The sequence below is a fragment of the Pelobates fuscus genome, chromosome 5 (assembly GCF_036172605.1).
Source record: "Pelobates fuscus isolate aPelFus1 chromosome 5, aPelFus1.pri, whole genome shotgun sequence".
Lineage (NCBI taxonomy): Eukaryota > Metazoa > Chordata > Amphibia > Anura > Pelobatidae > Pelobates > Pelobates fuscus.
Genome location: NC_086321.1, coordinates 85,093,273 through 85,111,197, shown reverse-complemented (window position 1 = coordinate 85,111,197; position 17,925 = coordinate 85,093,273). Strand labels below are relative to the sequence as shown.

The window sequence follows — 17,925 nt, the reverse complement described above, 5'->3', positions numbered from 1 at the left end:
GAGGTGACTTTGGAGTAAGCACATGTAAAAGGAAAGGGATTATTGTTGATTTCATTTGTACTGTGATGCATGCACTGTATTTCAATTGTATTGTTGTCTTGTTTGTCTAATTAGGAGTCTCATGAACTCCTGTGTCTGTCTCTAAGGATTTTCCTTGCCTTTCATCTTTTCTATACTTCCTATATTATTATACTATCCACTCCCATTCCTCTTAAAAGAGAAGTGATTGGTCACACACTTCTCACCTCGCTCCAATCCGTGTCTACCACCCCGGGTAGGCGGATTCAGTGACTAGTCTACGTTTTGGGAAGACGCACCTGAGAAAGTCCTACGGTTCTCGGGTGGCAGTCGAGCATTGTAGACGTTCTTGTTCAGTTTTCTCTCTCTCTCTCTATATCTAGGACGCTGGTATAGGGGTAGGGGGATTATGGGGCAGGATTTGGGTAAGCCCAGTAAGGGCTGGTTAGCATGTGATTTGGTAGAAAACAGAGAGGGTGAGGAGATGGTTAAAGGTGTTGTAAAGATTGCAAAAGTATGTAAAATTACTGTACCAACGGGTGGAAGATTGCAACCAGAAAGTTGGCGTAAGTTACTGGCAGAAATGAAAGGCAAGCTTACAGATACTGGTTTATTAAAGACTGCTGAAGCATGGTACAGAGTAGCGAAGGCTATTCAGCTAGAAGGTTGGGTTGAGGAAGAAATAAATCACAAAGGTGTGAAATTGTTTGTGTATCATCAGAATTGTGTTGCTGGGGTCTACCCTCAGCCAGCGCCCCAAAGTGGCGCCCAGGGGACGTCTATCCCCAAGGTTCAGTCAGCAGTAGGTGATAGCCAGCTGACTATGTTCCCCACTCCCAATCCTCCTAACACCCATCCCGCCACCTCCCCTGTTTGCCCGGTCCTGAATTCTGATGGATCTTTCTTTTCCCCCTCCCCGTCCCTAACATTCCCATCATCCTCATCCATCCCTACGCTACCTGCTGTACCTCTCCCTAACATTTCATCTGCCATTCCTTCCCTACGCTCCCTCTCCGTTCATGATCCCCTCCCCTCCTCATCCGCCCAACTAACCACCTCTTCCACCCTCGCCCCGACTCCTCCCCCTCCACCCACCCCTACCAATCCCTCTCCGTCCCCTCCCATCTCCACCCCAGTCCAATACCCCACCTCCTTCCCCTCCCCAGCCTGGCCCTACCCCTTCCCGTATCCCATGACTCTGCCCTATCCCGGATATCCACTACCCCTTCCCCAAGCCACTCCCCAGGTCCCGGTCATGCCCAGTCCGACACAGTCTGCTCCGGATGTGCCCACATCCAACATGGCCGCCACTTCTTCCCTTAACCCTAATACAATACCCTTTCCGGCCACTAATATGGCGGCCCCCAGTACAGCCCTGATGCCGGTAATTCCCGGTGACTACCTATCCCCCGGTTATGACTCGCTAGCCACCCCCGCATCTGGGACCCCCGCTCATCCTCCGGTCCTGTCACCTTACCCGGGCCCTGCACGAAAGAAAGCTCAGATCATAGAATTAGATGAGAGAGATGAGGATAGTTCATCCCAGGACTCGTCGGAGGCTGCAGGAGCCGCTGCAGGAGCCTCAACTCATCGTTCCATCGATGATCCCTTTGGACACAAGGGCCGGGGTGAACGGACCCCTCCTAAATATGTTGCCTTTAACCCCACTCAAGCTAGCGCATTAATGAAATCGCTCCCCGACCCAGAAAAACAGCCTATGCCTTTTTACCGAGGGATAGTTCAAATTCAAAAGACCTATTCCGCCGCATGGCGTGATTTGCTGAGCATTTGTGCTATTAAAGCAGGGGATGCATACTGGCCGAGCATGGCCCGTCACCTCAGTACAGATCTACTTTCCAGTGATGTTGATTACCCCTCCGGGGTAACCTTTTGCACCCAATTAAGAGAATGGGCTAAAGACAAACTTGCGGATCAGGCTGCTGGCCTCACTGATGTTATTCAAGACAAAGGAGAATCAGTAGAAAGGTTCCATGCAAGACTGTATCAAATGTTTACAGATTTAGGATTTGATCTTACAGACAAAATTCATTCACAAATGCTGTCAGGTGCGTTTGTCCAAGGTGTTAAAGACTCTATACGCAAGGGAATCATTGCTGCACGCCCTGAATATAAGGTTGTTCCCCTGGATACCCTGCTTCTAGTTGCTAGAGGTTTGGAATCTGTTCAGACCCCAAGGAGATCCAATCCAGCTCCCCTCATGGTGGCCCGCGCTACCCCCATCACCTCTGGCACCAAGGGAGTCAAGTTAGAGGATGTAATTTGTTTTAATTGTGGAGCTCAGGGACACTACAGAAGTGACTGTCCGGAACCTAAAAGGGAACCAGGGGCACCCAAAAAGTTCTCCAAGCCTGCCCCAGGCCCCAAGACCGAGAAAAAGGTTCCAATTGTTGAAGAACCAGATGATTAGGAAGCTGGCAAGCCTGTGTCTGTAACCCCTGTAATGGCAGTGTCTACAGGGGATAAAGGGGGGCCACTTGCCACAGTGACTTTGCCCATTGAAGGCCACCCCACCACATTTCTTGTTGACACAGGTGCAGCCCGTAGTGTTCTGCGAGAACAAGACCTGCCAGACCCATCTTTTCTGTCAAATATTGATGTCTCTTGTGTTGGAGTGGATGGCCAGCCGAGACATAGCCCTTTAACAACTCCACTACGAGTTGGTTCTAGCCTGCTCGCTCGCTTTGTAGTATCCTCCACATGCCCAATTAACCTGTTAGGTGCTGATGTTCTCTCACGCCTGCAAGCATCCATCACCTTTACCCCGGATGGACAGATAGAAATGTTTACACCTCTATCTGTATCAGATACTTCAGCCCTGTGCTCCTTGCCTCTGATGCTGCATTTAGAAAAGCCCCGTGAGGAAGCAGCAGAATTAAGGTCTAATTTCCCAGAGGAATTAAAAACACAGGTGCCCGCCAAGTTATGGTCCTCAGGCCCAGAGGACATAGGTCACCTAAATGTTCCCCCTGTGGTGGTGAAGCTCATTCCAGGAGCTAAGCTACCAAGAAAACCACAATATCCCTTAAAACCAGCACAGTCTGCTGCCATTTCTATCCACATCAAGGCACTCTTAGAGAAGGGTGCCCTGGTAAAATGTAAATCTGAATGCAACACCCCACTATTTCCTGTGAAAAAGAAAACTCCAAAGGGTGAGCCAGAGAAGTACAGGATGGTCCAGGATCTCCGTGCTGTCAATGAAGCTACCGTCCTGGATACCCCTCTTGTACCAAATCCCCATACTCTGCTCTCTGGAGTCCCACCATCTGCAAAATTCTTCACAGTCATTGACCTGGCCAATGCCTTTTTCAGTGTCCCCCTGGACCCTTCCTGTCAATACCTATTTGCTTTCACTCATGAGATGCAACAGTATACCTGGACTGTCATGCCCCAAGGGGCACAAAATTCTCCAAGTCAATTTGCAAAGGCCATGGGTACCATCCTTGATCCATGGCAAGCCGAGCACCCAGAAGTTGTTCTGCTCCAGTATGTGGATGATTTGTTACTCTGTGGAGCTGATATACCCACTACTGAAAATTGCTCAATTAGTCTCCTTTGCTATTTGGCAGAACAAGGATGCAAAGCTTCGCTCATCAAGCTACAATTCTGTCAATCTTCAGTGATCTTCCTTGGACATTGCCTATCTCAAGGTACCAGACATCTTACTCGGGACCGGGTAAGAGCTGTTCTGGACATTCCACCTCCAAGGACTTCAAAGTCTCTTCATGCCTTCCTAGGCCTCATTTCCTACTGCAGAGCATGGATCCCAGAAGCCTCTCTGCTTATGCAACCTCTCTATGATGCTCTTAAGTCTGACCCGTTCTGTCTGACCAATGAAGCTCTGGACAATTTCGGTGCTTTAAAACGTGCCATTGCTTCTGCTCCTGCCTTGGGCCTACCTGACTACTCCAAACCCTTCAAATTATTTGTCTCTGAAAGACAAGGCCACGCAACAGGAGTTCTCACCCAAACGAATGACTTAAGAGGCCGCCAGAGGCCTATTGGATATTTCTCATGTCAACTAGACATTGTGGCCAGAGGGACTCCTTCCTGTCTCAGGGCTGTTTTTGCCGCAAGAGAGCTCATTGAAAGAACCTCGGACCTGGTCCTTGGCCACCCTCTGGTTGTTTTGGCCCCTCATGACATTTCTGCTATTATCAACCAAGTCCAGCTCAAGCACGTGTCTCCAGCCAGACACCTGCGCCTACAGTGTCATCTTCTTTTGCCTGACAACATTTCCATCCAAAGATGTCAAGTGCTTAATCCGTCCACTCTTCTTCCACTCCCTGAGGGGGGTATCTATTATGGATTTATCACAGATGAAACCTACATCTACCTGCTCTGTGGATGTATCAAGAAAGTCATGCATCCACATTTGTCATTTTATGAAGATGAGACACCTCTTTGTGAAGGCCCGGATTACGCCTTCTGTACCATGTGGTACAAGCCAAACATTACTCCCGAACCTTGCTATGAAGATGAGCTTTACCACTGGACCGATGTAAAGCTCACTGCACAAGACTTCTATTGTGACTCTGAAGGTAATAGCATGGTCTTGGTCCAGCTACCTCAACAACTTAACTACCTCTACCGCCATTGGGATACCGCTATCCCACATATTCCTGTTACCAAGTTGAAGACAAGGTCATGGAATGATCTTGGGCCCATGGCAAAACTATGGGCCACCATGAATGAAGAACAGCTACAGGAAAATGGTATTGCCAAATACCCAACAACTGACCTTCTGGAAGCATGGCCACGCCATTTCCTGGAAAAGGAATTTCAAGACCTGGTCATAAAGAATGATTATGACCCAGAAACACCTCATGACTGTTTTGAACAGATGAAAATGGAAACAGTACACTTACCAACTGTGCATGAGAATCCATTACCAGATCCGGATTTTACCCTGTTTGTGGACGGATCAAGATATGCCGATGAAGGAGGAACATATCACACAGGATATGCCGTAACCACAACAGACGAAGTCATCAAATCATCATCCTTACCGCCAGCAATGTCTGCGCAAGAAGCTGAATTACAGGCTCTGACTTCAGCATGCAAAATTTCCGAAGGAAAACGTGCCAACATCTATACAGATTCAAGATATGCTCTGGGTGTGGCACATGACTTCGGCCTAATTTGGAAGACACGAGGATTTCTTACCACCGCCGGTACACCAGTCAAACACAGCACTGCAATCAAGGAGCTAATGGATGCCCTCCTACTTCCCGAAGAAGTGGCCGTTTTGAAAGTCAAGGCCCATGGGAAATTGGATACAGATGAAGCAAAGGGCAACCATTTAGCTGATCAGGCTGCTAAGCTAGCGGCCAGGGATCTGCAGGAAGTGGATGAAGAAGTGTCCGGACAAGAAGAAGAAGAAGTCCCTATTTTTGCTCTGCAAACTCTTCCTACTGATTTGCAAATTTTACAAGAACAACAAGCTGCAGTCACTCCTGAAGAAATCCAGAAATGGAAAAAGAAAGGAGCTGTCCAAAAGGACGGAATATATTACAACAACTTCAAATTTTGTCTTCCCAGAAATTTGTATCCAGCAGTTGTCCAATGGGCACATGGGCCTGCACACCTGTCAAAAGAATTGATGGCCGCCCTCATACAGAAGTATTATGAAGCACCTGGAATCACAACATTGATCAATAGCTTCTGCAAGGCCTGTGTCATTTGTGCAAAATGCAATCCAGGAAGACCAGTTAAAGTACCTGCGAAACACCTGGCAAAGCCCATGTACCCCTTCCAGCGGATTCAAATTGACCACATCCAAATGCCCAAGAGTGGGCCCCATGAATATGCACTAGTAATAGTGGACATGTTCTCAGGCTGGCCAGAAGCCTACCCAGTGGCCAATATCACTGCAAAAACAACCGCAAGGCGCCTACTTACAGATATTGTATGTAGATTCGGACTCCCAGAAGTCATTGAGAGTGATCAAGGCCCAGCCTTTACAGCAACTGTGACTAAAGAAATTTGGACTGCCCTAGGGGTGACTCTAGCCTTCCATACCCCTTACCACCCACAAAGTAGTGGTAAAGTGGAGCGCATGAATGGCACTCTAAAAACCAGAATGTTAAAAATGTCACAAGAAACAAAGATGCCCTGGCCAGAAAGCCTACCAATAGCTTTATTTAGTGTTAGGCACACACCTAGAGGGAAGCATTCACTGTCCCCATATGAGGTTCTATTTGGGACAGCACCCAGGCTAGGTTGTTATTATCCGCAGCAGTTGCAACTCCAATCAGATGTTTTAGTAGACTATGTAACTGAACTTGCAAATGTCCTAAACAAAATACATGCCCAAGTTTTCTCTTCAATTCCAGATCCCGAATTGGATACAGGTTCCCATAACCTACTTCCCGGAGATTGGGTCCTGGTCAAGAAGTTTGTGCGGAAAAATACCCTGGAACCAAGATTTGACGGTCCATTCCAAGTTCTTCTGATTACCGCAACCTCCGTCAAATTGGCCGGTAGGCCAAATTGGATCCACGCTTCCCACTGCAAGAAATCTCCTGCCTCAGAGGAAGCGAATAGAATGGCCCTAGATATGATCTTAGCCGAAAAAGGAGGGGTTTGTAAAATTTTGCCCGACACCATGACATGTTGTACCTATATCCCAGAAAACACAGGCCCTAATGGTAAAGTTACATTAGCCATAGAAAAGTTAAACGACCTGTCTGAAGAATTAAAAAGGAATTCTGGGATAAAAGATCCCTGGGAAAGATGGTTTGGTTGGATGACAGGATGGCAAAAGGCTTTAATGCAGATTGGTATGGCTATACTAATTTTTCTTTTTATCTTTGCTCTTCTCTTTTGTTGTATCCTCCCATGTCTGAGAAAATCCCTCATGAAGACTGTTGACCAAGCGGCACCCACTTTCACCCATCTCGAAGTTGATGACCAAGAATCCCAAGACATCAATTCACCCTGTCTGCCGCTGCAAACATTCCCTTTTGTTGATAAAGTGCAGGAATTCTAGGAAGGGACTAGCTTAGGGATAGCATCTGTCAGTGAATGGTAAAGGCCCCGTGTGGAGAAGTGGTGGGTTAGCTGCCATGGGACACCCATGGGTGTGAAGTGTTCGAGAGCCATACTGATGGATGAGTTAGCCTATTATTAGGGTCAGCTCTAGGGACAGACTTGCACTTTGCATTAACACCTAACTAGCGGCCACGGGGTTTCTGTGCCTTTGGGTTAACACGTCTTCTGATACTAACATAATAAAGTTTTATCTCTTAGAATCTAACATTTCATAGGGGGGACTGATGTGGAATTATTAAAAATTACTATTGTACTTGTATTGAATTATTGTACTAACTCCATTTTAACTTTATACTGTGACTTCCTCCTCCATTTTGTCCCCCTAACCTGACTCTTTCAATCCTCCATTTTGTCCTCATGACTTGACTTGTTCATTTTAAAACTACGTTACGTGACTGAACTTCTCAACCCAATTAGTACAGTAGACAAAGACTGTGTTTTCCTACAAGGACAAATACCAGGAGGTGCTGGTTACTCCTTAAGACTTGCTGGCTACTCCTTAGAACTTGTGAGATAGTATAGTTTGAAGGCCACAGAACACAGTAGTAATGAAATGTTCTATTCATAAGAGACCTTGCACCTGGACATGAAGCCTGATATCATTGACCGTGTAAAATGACGCTTAGGACCCCCTTATCCCCACCCGTGTCCAGAATAATCCCACCTCTGATGGGTGGGCACGGGACTAACCTTTTTTTATTTTTGAACCAATAGGTAAGACACTAACACCGACACTTAACAATTAATCCAATTGATGGTGTTTATTTGCTGATATTCTAATAATCAATGATGACGCAAAATGCCTCTTAAAAGGGCCTGCGCGCCCGCTTTTTCTTCACTTGCCAATAAACTTTCTCGAAGTTATTTTAACCTGAACCTTGTGTGTCAGACTTAATTACTTCAGCGTATATACGCAATTTAATTTTATTGATTTGGACAGGAACAGATAGACATTTGAACATTTTGGTTTACTTTCAAAAAGTACCATAACAACCCCTTAAGGACACATGATATGTGTGACATGTCATGATTCCCTTTTATTCCAGAAGTTTGGTCCTTAAGGGGTTAATATATATATATATATTTTTTTTATCTTGATTTATAGCAGAATGTAGCAGACCAGATCTGGGGGTCCTGGAGAGCATTGAGATTGTGACCCAACAGCTCAATCAAAAACCCTTCATTGTGCTGGACTAACAAAGATATGTCAACTATCCCACCAGTAAATGAATAGAGAACAAATTCAGATTAATAATAAATACAGACCCAATGATACTGAGGGCATGGCAACACAGTGCAATGGCTGACCTGAAATCATTGAACAACATTGACACCAGGATTATTTAGGATTTCTCCTGCATCACCCTACAAGCACATAAAACCTTAAAGCCTATCACAGATGCCTTACAGCTGGGGATGCCATTTTGCTGTCATTGTGAACCACAGGAATAAAACCTACTTAATCGCTTCTGCAGTGGAGATACAAGCTTTTATCAAGGCACTTGAACGCCCTATGTGCTCCATTGAGGACTGGTATTCCATACACTCACCAACACATGGACTAACTCAACCACAATGCTCCAGATGGAAAGTAGTTTCGAGAAAATGAAAGGCAACAGGACCACTGAAGGCCAATTTATCTGCCTCCTATGCAGAACCAATGGAGGAAGAGTGATTGACCCTGCATCACCTTTGTGTAATTAATACACACCCCCTGGAGAATAAGCACTTGTTTGTAATACATCCAAAGTCCATCCCCTTAAAAGGGGCATATAAACACGTGTCTCATGGCCTGGTAATCTCCATTTAAAACGGTATCAAATCGGGGTTGTGCCACTCCATATTTGGCACGCTGTCTGCAAACTTGGAGCCAAGCTTATATGGGCTTCAAGTAAATTAGACTATACAGGTGATACTCTAAAAATTAGAATATCGTGCAAAAGTTCATTTATTTCAGTAATGCAACGTAAAAGGGGAAACTAATATATGAGATAGACGCATTACATGCAAAGCAAGATAGTTCAAGACGTGATTTGTCATAAGTGCGATGATTATGGCTTACAGCTCATGAAAACCCCAAATCCACAATCTCAGCAAATTAGAATATTGTGAAAAGGTGTAATATTCTAGGCTCACAGTGTCCCACTCTAATCAGCTAAGTAAGCCATAACACCTGCAAAGGGTTTCTGAGCCTTTAAATGGTTTCTCAGTCTGGTTCAGTAGGAATCACAATCATGGGGAAGACTGCTGACCTGACAGTTGTGCAGAAAACCATCATTGACACCCTCCATAAGGAGGGAAAGCCTCAAAAGGTAATTGCAAAGGAAGTTGGATGTTCTCAAAGTGCTGTATCAAAGCACATTAATAGAAAGTTATGTGGAAGGGAAAAGTGTGGAAGAAAAAGGTGCACAAACAGCAGGGATGACCGCAGCCTGGAGAGGATTGTCAGGAAAAGGCCATTCAAAAGTGTTGGGGACTTTCACAAGTAGTGGACTGAGGCTGGAGTCAGTGCATCAAGAGCCACCACACACAGACGGATCCTGGACATGGGCTTCAGATGTCGTATTCCTCTTTTTCAAGCCACTCCTGAACAACAAACAACGTCAGAAGCATTATATGGTTTATGGCAATATTGCACTAGATTGCTCTCCTTTTTTCTCCTGTTTATTTTATGCACTTTATTGGTGGAATCTGACTGGTTATCAGAAGAGGTCTTATTGCCACCAAAAAGGCAACAAGGCACTTACATTCAGAACCATATCGTACAAAAGAGAATTCTCAATGAGCAAACAAACTCAAGATGCCCTTACGGCAATGCTAAGACCTAGGGTAGTGGCTCTGACGCTGCAAGACCACATAAAATAAAATGAAACTTAATGGTCTACTATGATAGTCACTGAGTCCCGTTCCCTGGAAATAATGAAGAGAGTGATATTCGGACATCCCAGTGGTGACCAGGTCTGGGCCTCTGGGTCTCATGTGTTGATTCCTTGAGACTGAGATCCATCAAGAACATGGAGGCTTCGTCTGGTGATGTGATTCTGTATGTTTTCTCTGCTTTATGAGCCGTTAAAGCCCCTGGGGTGGACCACCGGTACGGGAAACGTGCCTCTTGTAACCTCTGGGTAATAGGATGCATGGTTTGTCCCCATTGCAGGGTGGAGTGGGTAAAGTCCTGATAGAAAGTCAGTTGGTGTGACTCAGTCCAGAGAAGTTTTATCCCTCAGAACATTCATGAATTTTTGCTTGTCGGCAAATTAATGAAACCAAAAATGATGTCTCTTGAAGAGGCCACAGGCGCTCTTGGTGACTTTACAATCTGGTACACACCATCCAGGACTATAGACTTTGCCAGTTTGGCAGGCGGAACTGTGGCTACGTCATACTTACCGATCGGCAAACTCCTTCGGAGACACTTCTGGGTTTCGCCGATCGACTGATGTTAGACGCAGCCGCATTATCGGGAAGCCGCGGCAACTTTGGAATTTGTTACTAAGCGAAGCAAAGGTGCCCTCTGAGCTCCCTACTTTGATTTAAGTGTACCGAACCTCTGCTAATTCCTAACTGACTGCTAATTTCTCTAACTATGATTCGGACCGGACTTTTGACAATTCTTCAGCCTGCTGTCTCAAGATGTTATCTGAACTATCAACTGCTAGTTCTTAAACATCCTCTAAGACTCTTAATTTTCCTTCTGGAACGATATAAACTACTTCTGCCAACAGTGGCGTACATACCAGGGTCGCAGGGGTCGCGGCTGCGACCGGGCCCGGCCCACCAGGGGGCCCGGCCGCCCTGCGACCCGGTATGTACCCACTGTGGCCAGCCTCTTCCCCTGGGGGGCCCAGGAGCCGGCCACCTCAGGGCCCCCAGAGGCTGGCCGTGGTATCACCGGGCTGGCGGGCGCGCGAGGGAGCACTCTCCCCTGAGTGCTCCCTCTTCAGCTCCCTCGCGCACCGCACTGATACCGGAGCCGAAAGATGACGTCATCTTCTGGCTCCGGTATCAGTACGCGGCGCGCGAGGGAGCTGAAGGAGAGAGTGCTCCCTCGCGCGTCCGCCAGCCAGATAACCCGCCCAGCAGCACCACCACCACCACTGGACCCCAGGGAATCCCCTCAGCACTTCTAAAGGTAGGGAGGCTGGGGGGATTAAATTTAAAAAAAAAAAGTGTGTGTATATACACAGGTTAGGCTTAGGGAAAAAACAAAAATGAAACAAAAGGGTTGGATTATTTTAGCATAAAAATATCATAAAAAAATGTCTTATACGGTATGTATATGATCAGCACTATGCTCTATTATAGTAATACAAATATGTATTCTCTGTAAGCCTGCAAAAACTAAATAACTGTGTGTGTGTGTGTGTGCGTGTGCGCGTGCGCGCGCAAGTGCAAATATAAAAAATGATTTGATCATAGCCCATGCTTTTTTTTTTTGCTTTTCTTATAAAAGTTAGGTTTAATGCAGGGTCATCGCTGAGGATATCTGCATAAATGCAGGGTGGAATCTTAATCACGATACTTGTCTGTGCTCATTTGCATTGGACTTTACAGTATATATATATATATATATATATATATATATATATATATACGCACTCACATGTATAAGTATCTTACCACCCTTATAGGACTGGGTTCCTGTGACCTCACTAAGGTAATTATTTAGGAAAGAGAAAGATTCCTATTAAATAGGTAAATTTCCTATTTTGCATAATTTCCTATTTTGCATAATGTGTGTGAGTGTTAGTGAGTGTGTCTGTGTGAGTGTTAGTGAGTGTGTGTGTGTGAGTGTTAGTGAGTGTGTGTGTGTTAGTGTTAGTGTGTCAGTGAGTGTGTTACTGTGTGTGTCTGTTAGTGAGTGTGTGTTTTGTAAGTGAGTGAGTGTGTATGTCTGTCACTCAGTGTGTGTGTCTGTTAACTAGTGTGTATGCGTCTGTTCATGAGTGTGTGCATGTCTTAAACACTTACCTTTCTCCAGCGCCGGACACCCTTGGCGCTGGGGATCTCTCCGTCACTCAGCTCCGAATGCGCATGCAAACCGCCCATAGGAAAGCATTACTCAATGCTTTCCTATGGACGTTCAGCGTCTTCTCACTGTGATTTTCACAGTGAGAATCGCAGAAGCTCCTCTAGCGGCTGTCAATGAGACAGCCACTAGAGGCTGGATTAACCCTCAGTGAAACATAGCAGTTTTTCTGAAACTGCTATGTTTTCAGCTGCAGGGTTAAAACTAGAGGGACCTGGCACCCAGACCACTTTATTGAGCTGATGTGTTCTGGGTGTCTGTAGTGGTCCTTTAAGTGTGTGTGCATCTGTATGCACTGGCGTACATACCGCGGTTGCAGGGGTCGCAGCCCTGCAACCCCTGCGACCAGGTGCCCGCCGCCATGTGTTGCGGCCCTGGCCCGCGCTGAGTAAGCGTGCGGGGGGGGGGGGGGTCCCACGGATACATTTTCGCACCGGGGCCCCATGGGTCATGTGTACGCCACTGTCTGCCAATCTATTTCAACTAATTGCTGTTTCTTGTCTAGTGTGCATAATTCTCATCCTGGAATTAATCCATTCACAACATTTACATATTCCATTAATCAAAATCTCTAAAACCATTTCTGCCTTAATTCTTAAATACTGACTTTTTTTTTTACCAAATTCTGCTTAACCTGCTCTGAAGAAAGGAAATTCTGCTATCTACTGGCTGATCAAGTTATCCATTTCTCTATCCCGGCTATTCAACAAGTAAGCTTTCTTTGACTTTTTCTCTTAAAGTGACATTACAATTTTTTTCCTGCAATTGTGTTCCAAAAAATCAGTTTCTAACTTTGGCTCTAACAGGCTAGTAACCTTTGTAGCAGGTGCGGAAGCTCCTTGGAGGTCACAGCATCTGACACCCCTCTAATCTTTAGGTTCTTTCTTTGACCTCTATCATTGAGGAAGTCTACTCGTGGGTTAGTTGTAACGTTTGAGGACTGCAGGGTATGCTCGATCATCTCTAAGGCTGAGAGGGCACATTTGAGGTCCAGCACATCCTCCTCTGTGACTTGTACCCTCTCCATGACAGCCTGCACCTATTCCTTCCCCAGAGCTATATCTGCTTCAGCTTTTGGATTTGATCATATAGATCGGCGATATCTTGTTTGGTGGAGGGTGCTGAGGTTGGTGCTTCCGCGGGTATGCTGGAGATTATTGGGATAGGCTTCGTAGGCCTTGTGTGGGGTTGACAGACCTCGTCATCTGGAGGCCTCCTTGTCAGGCGGATCAGGGGCTTTTGGTTGCAGAGTGCCTGTTAGTAACTTGCCGATGTCCCTTGTCCCATGGGATGCTGTTGTTTGAGGCTTCGGCCTGGTATGCCCCACCCCCAATGAGGGGTATGCAGTTTAAAGAGGAGGTGGATATAGGGCCCAATCAGCAAAGACCTCTGTGTGCTCTGCAGCAAGCAGCAGGTTGCTCGGCCTGAATGTTTGTTGGGTCTTGCGGGTTAATTTGGCATTCAAACCATAAATAAAGGGCATAGGTGTGTTCCCTGAGAGTTCCCCCAAGCAAAGCAGACACTTCTAGGGTCGGTGAAACTTGATATAGCAGATTTATGCTGGATTAAGATTTTTGGGCCTAGAGCTATTTGAAATGACATCCGCTCTTCATGGCTGCTTGGCCCCGCCCCAACACTGAACTTATTGAGGGGTGTGTATAAGGAAGAGGGAGGGAAGGTTTTTTTGTTTTGTTTTTGCACTTTGTATTGTGTCTTCAACTGAGAAACTGTCCCTGAGAAAGTCCCTAACTGGGATGAAACACGTAGGACTTATCCTGTGAATCTTCGGGGACAAGTTTCACCCGCCACTGTTTTCTTGTGAGTAAGTAAATAAATTCTGCATGGTGCACTTTATTTTTATGGTTATCTTATTTGGTTGCACTTTATCTTTTCTCTTCATGAACGATATTGACATTAATAAAGTCAAAGATTTGAGAAGATTGACATCAACTAATTTACAAAGGCTCTTTATTTGGCTCTAAAGTGTGAGTGGCCAATTGGCACTTAATATACACTATTATTTTGCTATAGAGTCTTGCACTATGTCGTGCTGTTTTTGTCTCCCCTAGCTGGACAAACCCTATATATTGCACTTGTATTGATTGAAGATTTGAATAGATCTGGAAGCCTTGGTGACAATTCTTGTCAACAACTCATAGGGGTAGATCCACAGACAAGGCGTAAAAAAATCATGTAGTAATACCAATCAAGACACGTAGTAATCATGTAGTAATACCAATCAAGTGAATTACAGGCAGGCCTTTTTGAACCCAAAAATCACATTATTATAGATAGATAAACATTGATGCTGGTTTTAATTATTTATGCTGCATTGCTTCTGTTTAACTTTTATATCATTATTTTCTGATTTTAATATTAATATTGTTTGGTTACAAATAATATCTTTTGTACAGGCACTAACTCATATAGTGAACCATCCACTTTTGCTACCTTATAAACCTGTTCCTCTCTCAAAACTCATATGTATGACTAAGCATAGTCTTTTTTGCATATATTCCTCTACAAATGCACTTTGTTGTGAATGCTAACTCGATGTGTAGCTATTCACGACTCCTTTTATTGTTTCTCTATGATATACTCATACCATGCAAAATGTATATTCCTTTTTTAAACAGATCTTAGTACAACTGTATATTTCTGAAAACATATAAAAACGTATAAATGATAATAATAATAAAAAAAGAAACACTGATTCAGTGGCAGACATTATCCCTTGAATCCAGTATAACACCCTATCCGTATTTGCCAATGTCCATGCCCAACACAATATTATTTCACTAATGGCATAATAACATATATATATGCATGTCGACATCCAATCCAAACCTTATTATACACCTACTTTTATGCCTTGATTTCTTGTCCTATTCCACCTGCAACCACGCTAATCATATTCTATCCCATGTTGGCAACTGTACACCAATAAAACTAATCAAATCCCTTTTTAAGAGCTTTATAACCCTAACACAATGACCAAAGAAGGTCTGTGCCATTGGCGGATGCAGGGGGGGGGGGGGCAATTGCCCCCCCCCCGAGAAAATATTGCTGCCCGAGGCTCTCCCCTGCCGGCCCATGCAAGGCTGGTGCTATCCAAGCACCAGCCCTGCTGATTGCCATCACGGACCGGAGGGGAGATCAGTGATCTTCCTCCCCGACCCACAGGCACATTGCTGGGCGGCCGGCAGGAGAGGGCGAGGTAGAGAGAACCTGGGGGAGATCTTCCCTGCAGCTCCGCCGGGTTCTCCTCTCGCGAGCACGGAGCGTTACCATGGCAACGCTCCGTTCTCGCGAGAGTGAACTCTAACCTGAGCTGCAGGTTAGAGTTCACTCTCTCCACTAGAACCACCAGGGACTGGAAGAGAGCAATGTCTCCCCCTCCCTCAGCAAAGGTAAGAAGGGAGGGGGGACGTTAGCTATAATTTGTTAGTTATTATTTAATAATAAAAAAATAATATCTTTAATCTGCCCCCTATCACCTCACACACTGCACCACACACAGCCCCCTCACATACACAGCCCCCCCGTACATACACAGTCCCCCTTACATACACAGCCCCCCTTACATGCACAGCCCCCCCTTACATACACAGCCCTCCCTTACATACACAGCCCCCCTTACATACACAGCCCCCCTTACATACACAGCCCCCCTTACATACACAGTCCCCCCTTACATACACAGTCCACCCCTTACATACACAGCCCCCCTTACATACACAGCCCCCCTTACATACATAGCCCCCCCTTACATACACAGCCCCCCCTCACATACACAGCACCCTTTACATACATAGCCCCCCCTTACATACACAGTCCCCCCTTACATACACAGTCCCCCCTTACATACACAGTCCCCCCTTACATACACAGCCCCCCTTACACACACAGCCCCCCTTACACACACAGCCCTCCCCTTACACACACAGCCCCAATACACAAACTGCCCCCTTATACACACTGCCCCGATACAAACACAGCCCCCCATACATACACACACACACAGCACCACTCACACACAAACACACTGCTCCCAATATACAAATTGCTACCCCATACATACACTGCACCCCTCTCACACACGCACTACCCCTCCATACACATACTGCGACCCTCACATACACTGCACCACTCACACACACACACACACACACACACACACACACTACAGCCACTATCCCAGCAGACCCTGGGTAAGTTATCAAACATTTTTTTTTAAACGGTTTGACTACTTACTCTGGGAGGGCACCACAGGAAATCCTGGCACCAAAACCAATACAGAGAGCTGTAGTGGTTATTGTGCCTGGATTGTTTCTTAAAATGATCTGCCAGTGCCCCTCCCGAGATTAGCTTCTGGATCCGCCACTGGTCTGTGCACTCCCATGGTCTGTAGTAGTATGAGAATGTTTTCTGTATTGTTACCTAATTTGCTGGTATTTGACGTCTAGGTTGTCTTGACTATTCTGAACTCTCCAATCCTGACCTTGGCTTATCTTGTTTTGTCATGTTTTTGTACTCCCTTCACCCTGACTTAACCTTTGAATATTCTCTTGCTTTATTACGCTAAGCCTAGACATTCTCAGGACCAGTAATATGTCATGTTTATTGTTCTATATTTGCATGTTGGGAACCTGTACTATTCTGACAATTAGATATATTTGTTCATGCCAGTAAGCTTTAGGTGTTAGTAAAATGTCGTGACAAGTAAGTCCTATATTGTCATATCAATTGACAGCTGATCTGTGACTGACAGCCTTAAAGGGATTAAATTAGAGAAGATTATGGTGCAACAATTTCTACTATTCTTGTGGCTTTTCTATCCCACATATTAAAAGAAGATATTACAATATATCCTCTTGCTATCCAAATATGTGTGTAGAATCCCTACACTGCACGAGTGCTCTGTATTCAAGTCCTCACCTGACCAACTATGTGAGGCAGTTTAAGCTCACAATGTACAGTACCCTTCACAATTTTGTGGTGTGACTGCAAACAGCGTATTCAGCAGATCTTTTCATCCTGCCTGAATAATGTAACTGGTACTGGAGGGCTTATATGATTAGTTTAGTCCCACAAAAACAGAATGGAAGACACCTGATTGGCCGAAGCCACTTCCTGGTTTGAGCAGAATCCATTGATGCCTGGAAAAGTTAAGTATCTATTTTCTTTGCATTATGTTTATAATGCATTTACAAATGTCCAGCCTGAAGTATTTTTTCTTTTTTTTTAAACAACAGTTTGCTTATCCCATAGATTTTAGGAAGAGAAGGTAGCATTTACAATAAGTAAGAAACTGTTTCGAAATGTATGTATATATGAAGGAAATTGTTACAATTAAAATGACATACAGTAATATTCCAACATAATATCAAGCTATTTATAAATAAATACAAAAGTGTTGACTGTGGTATATTTAAAGTAATAGTTCTCACCCGTCAGATGCCCCCTTATCCACTCTCACCAGCAAGTTTGAATGTACAGTAATGAGCACTTAGATTTTTCAAAATAACTTGTTTATTTATACATATCATGTGTTTTAAAACACACCTTTTTAGATCATAATATGTAATACCGTATCATAGAACCTAAATTATCTGATGAGAAAGCATTATCTGAACTTTACATATGTATTCTCTGTAACCATGTTATCTGTTGTATTGCAATAATTCTTCTTGTGAACAGTAAGAGTAGAAACACAAAGGCAATGTTCTTTTGATTTGACAATGTCTACAATGCTAAGCTAATCTACTTCTCTCACTCTCCATTTTGAATACAAGGTCAACTGTGAC

The 17,925-nt window shown here is 44.9% G+C and overlaps 1 protein-coding gene across 1 annotated transcript in view; it reads right to left on the bottom strand.

The window, feature by feature from the left end:
• The window catches only part of LOC134612513 (granzyme A-like), a 36,512-nt gene extending 18,896 nt beyond the window's left edge, over positions 1-17,616 (bottom strand). The window contains exon 1 of the mRNA XM_063456894.1: positions 17,569-17,616. The gene's annotated coding sequence lies outside the window, so the exon portion shown is untranslated. The remainder of the gene's footprint in view (positions 1-17,568) is intronic.
• Between the last annotated feature and the right edge of the window lie 309 nt (positions 17,617-17,925).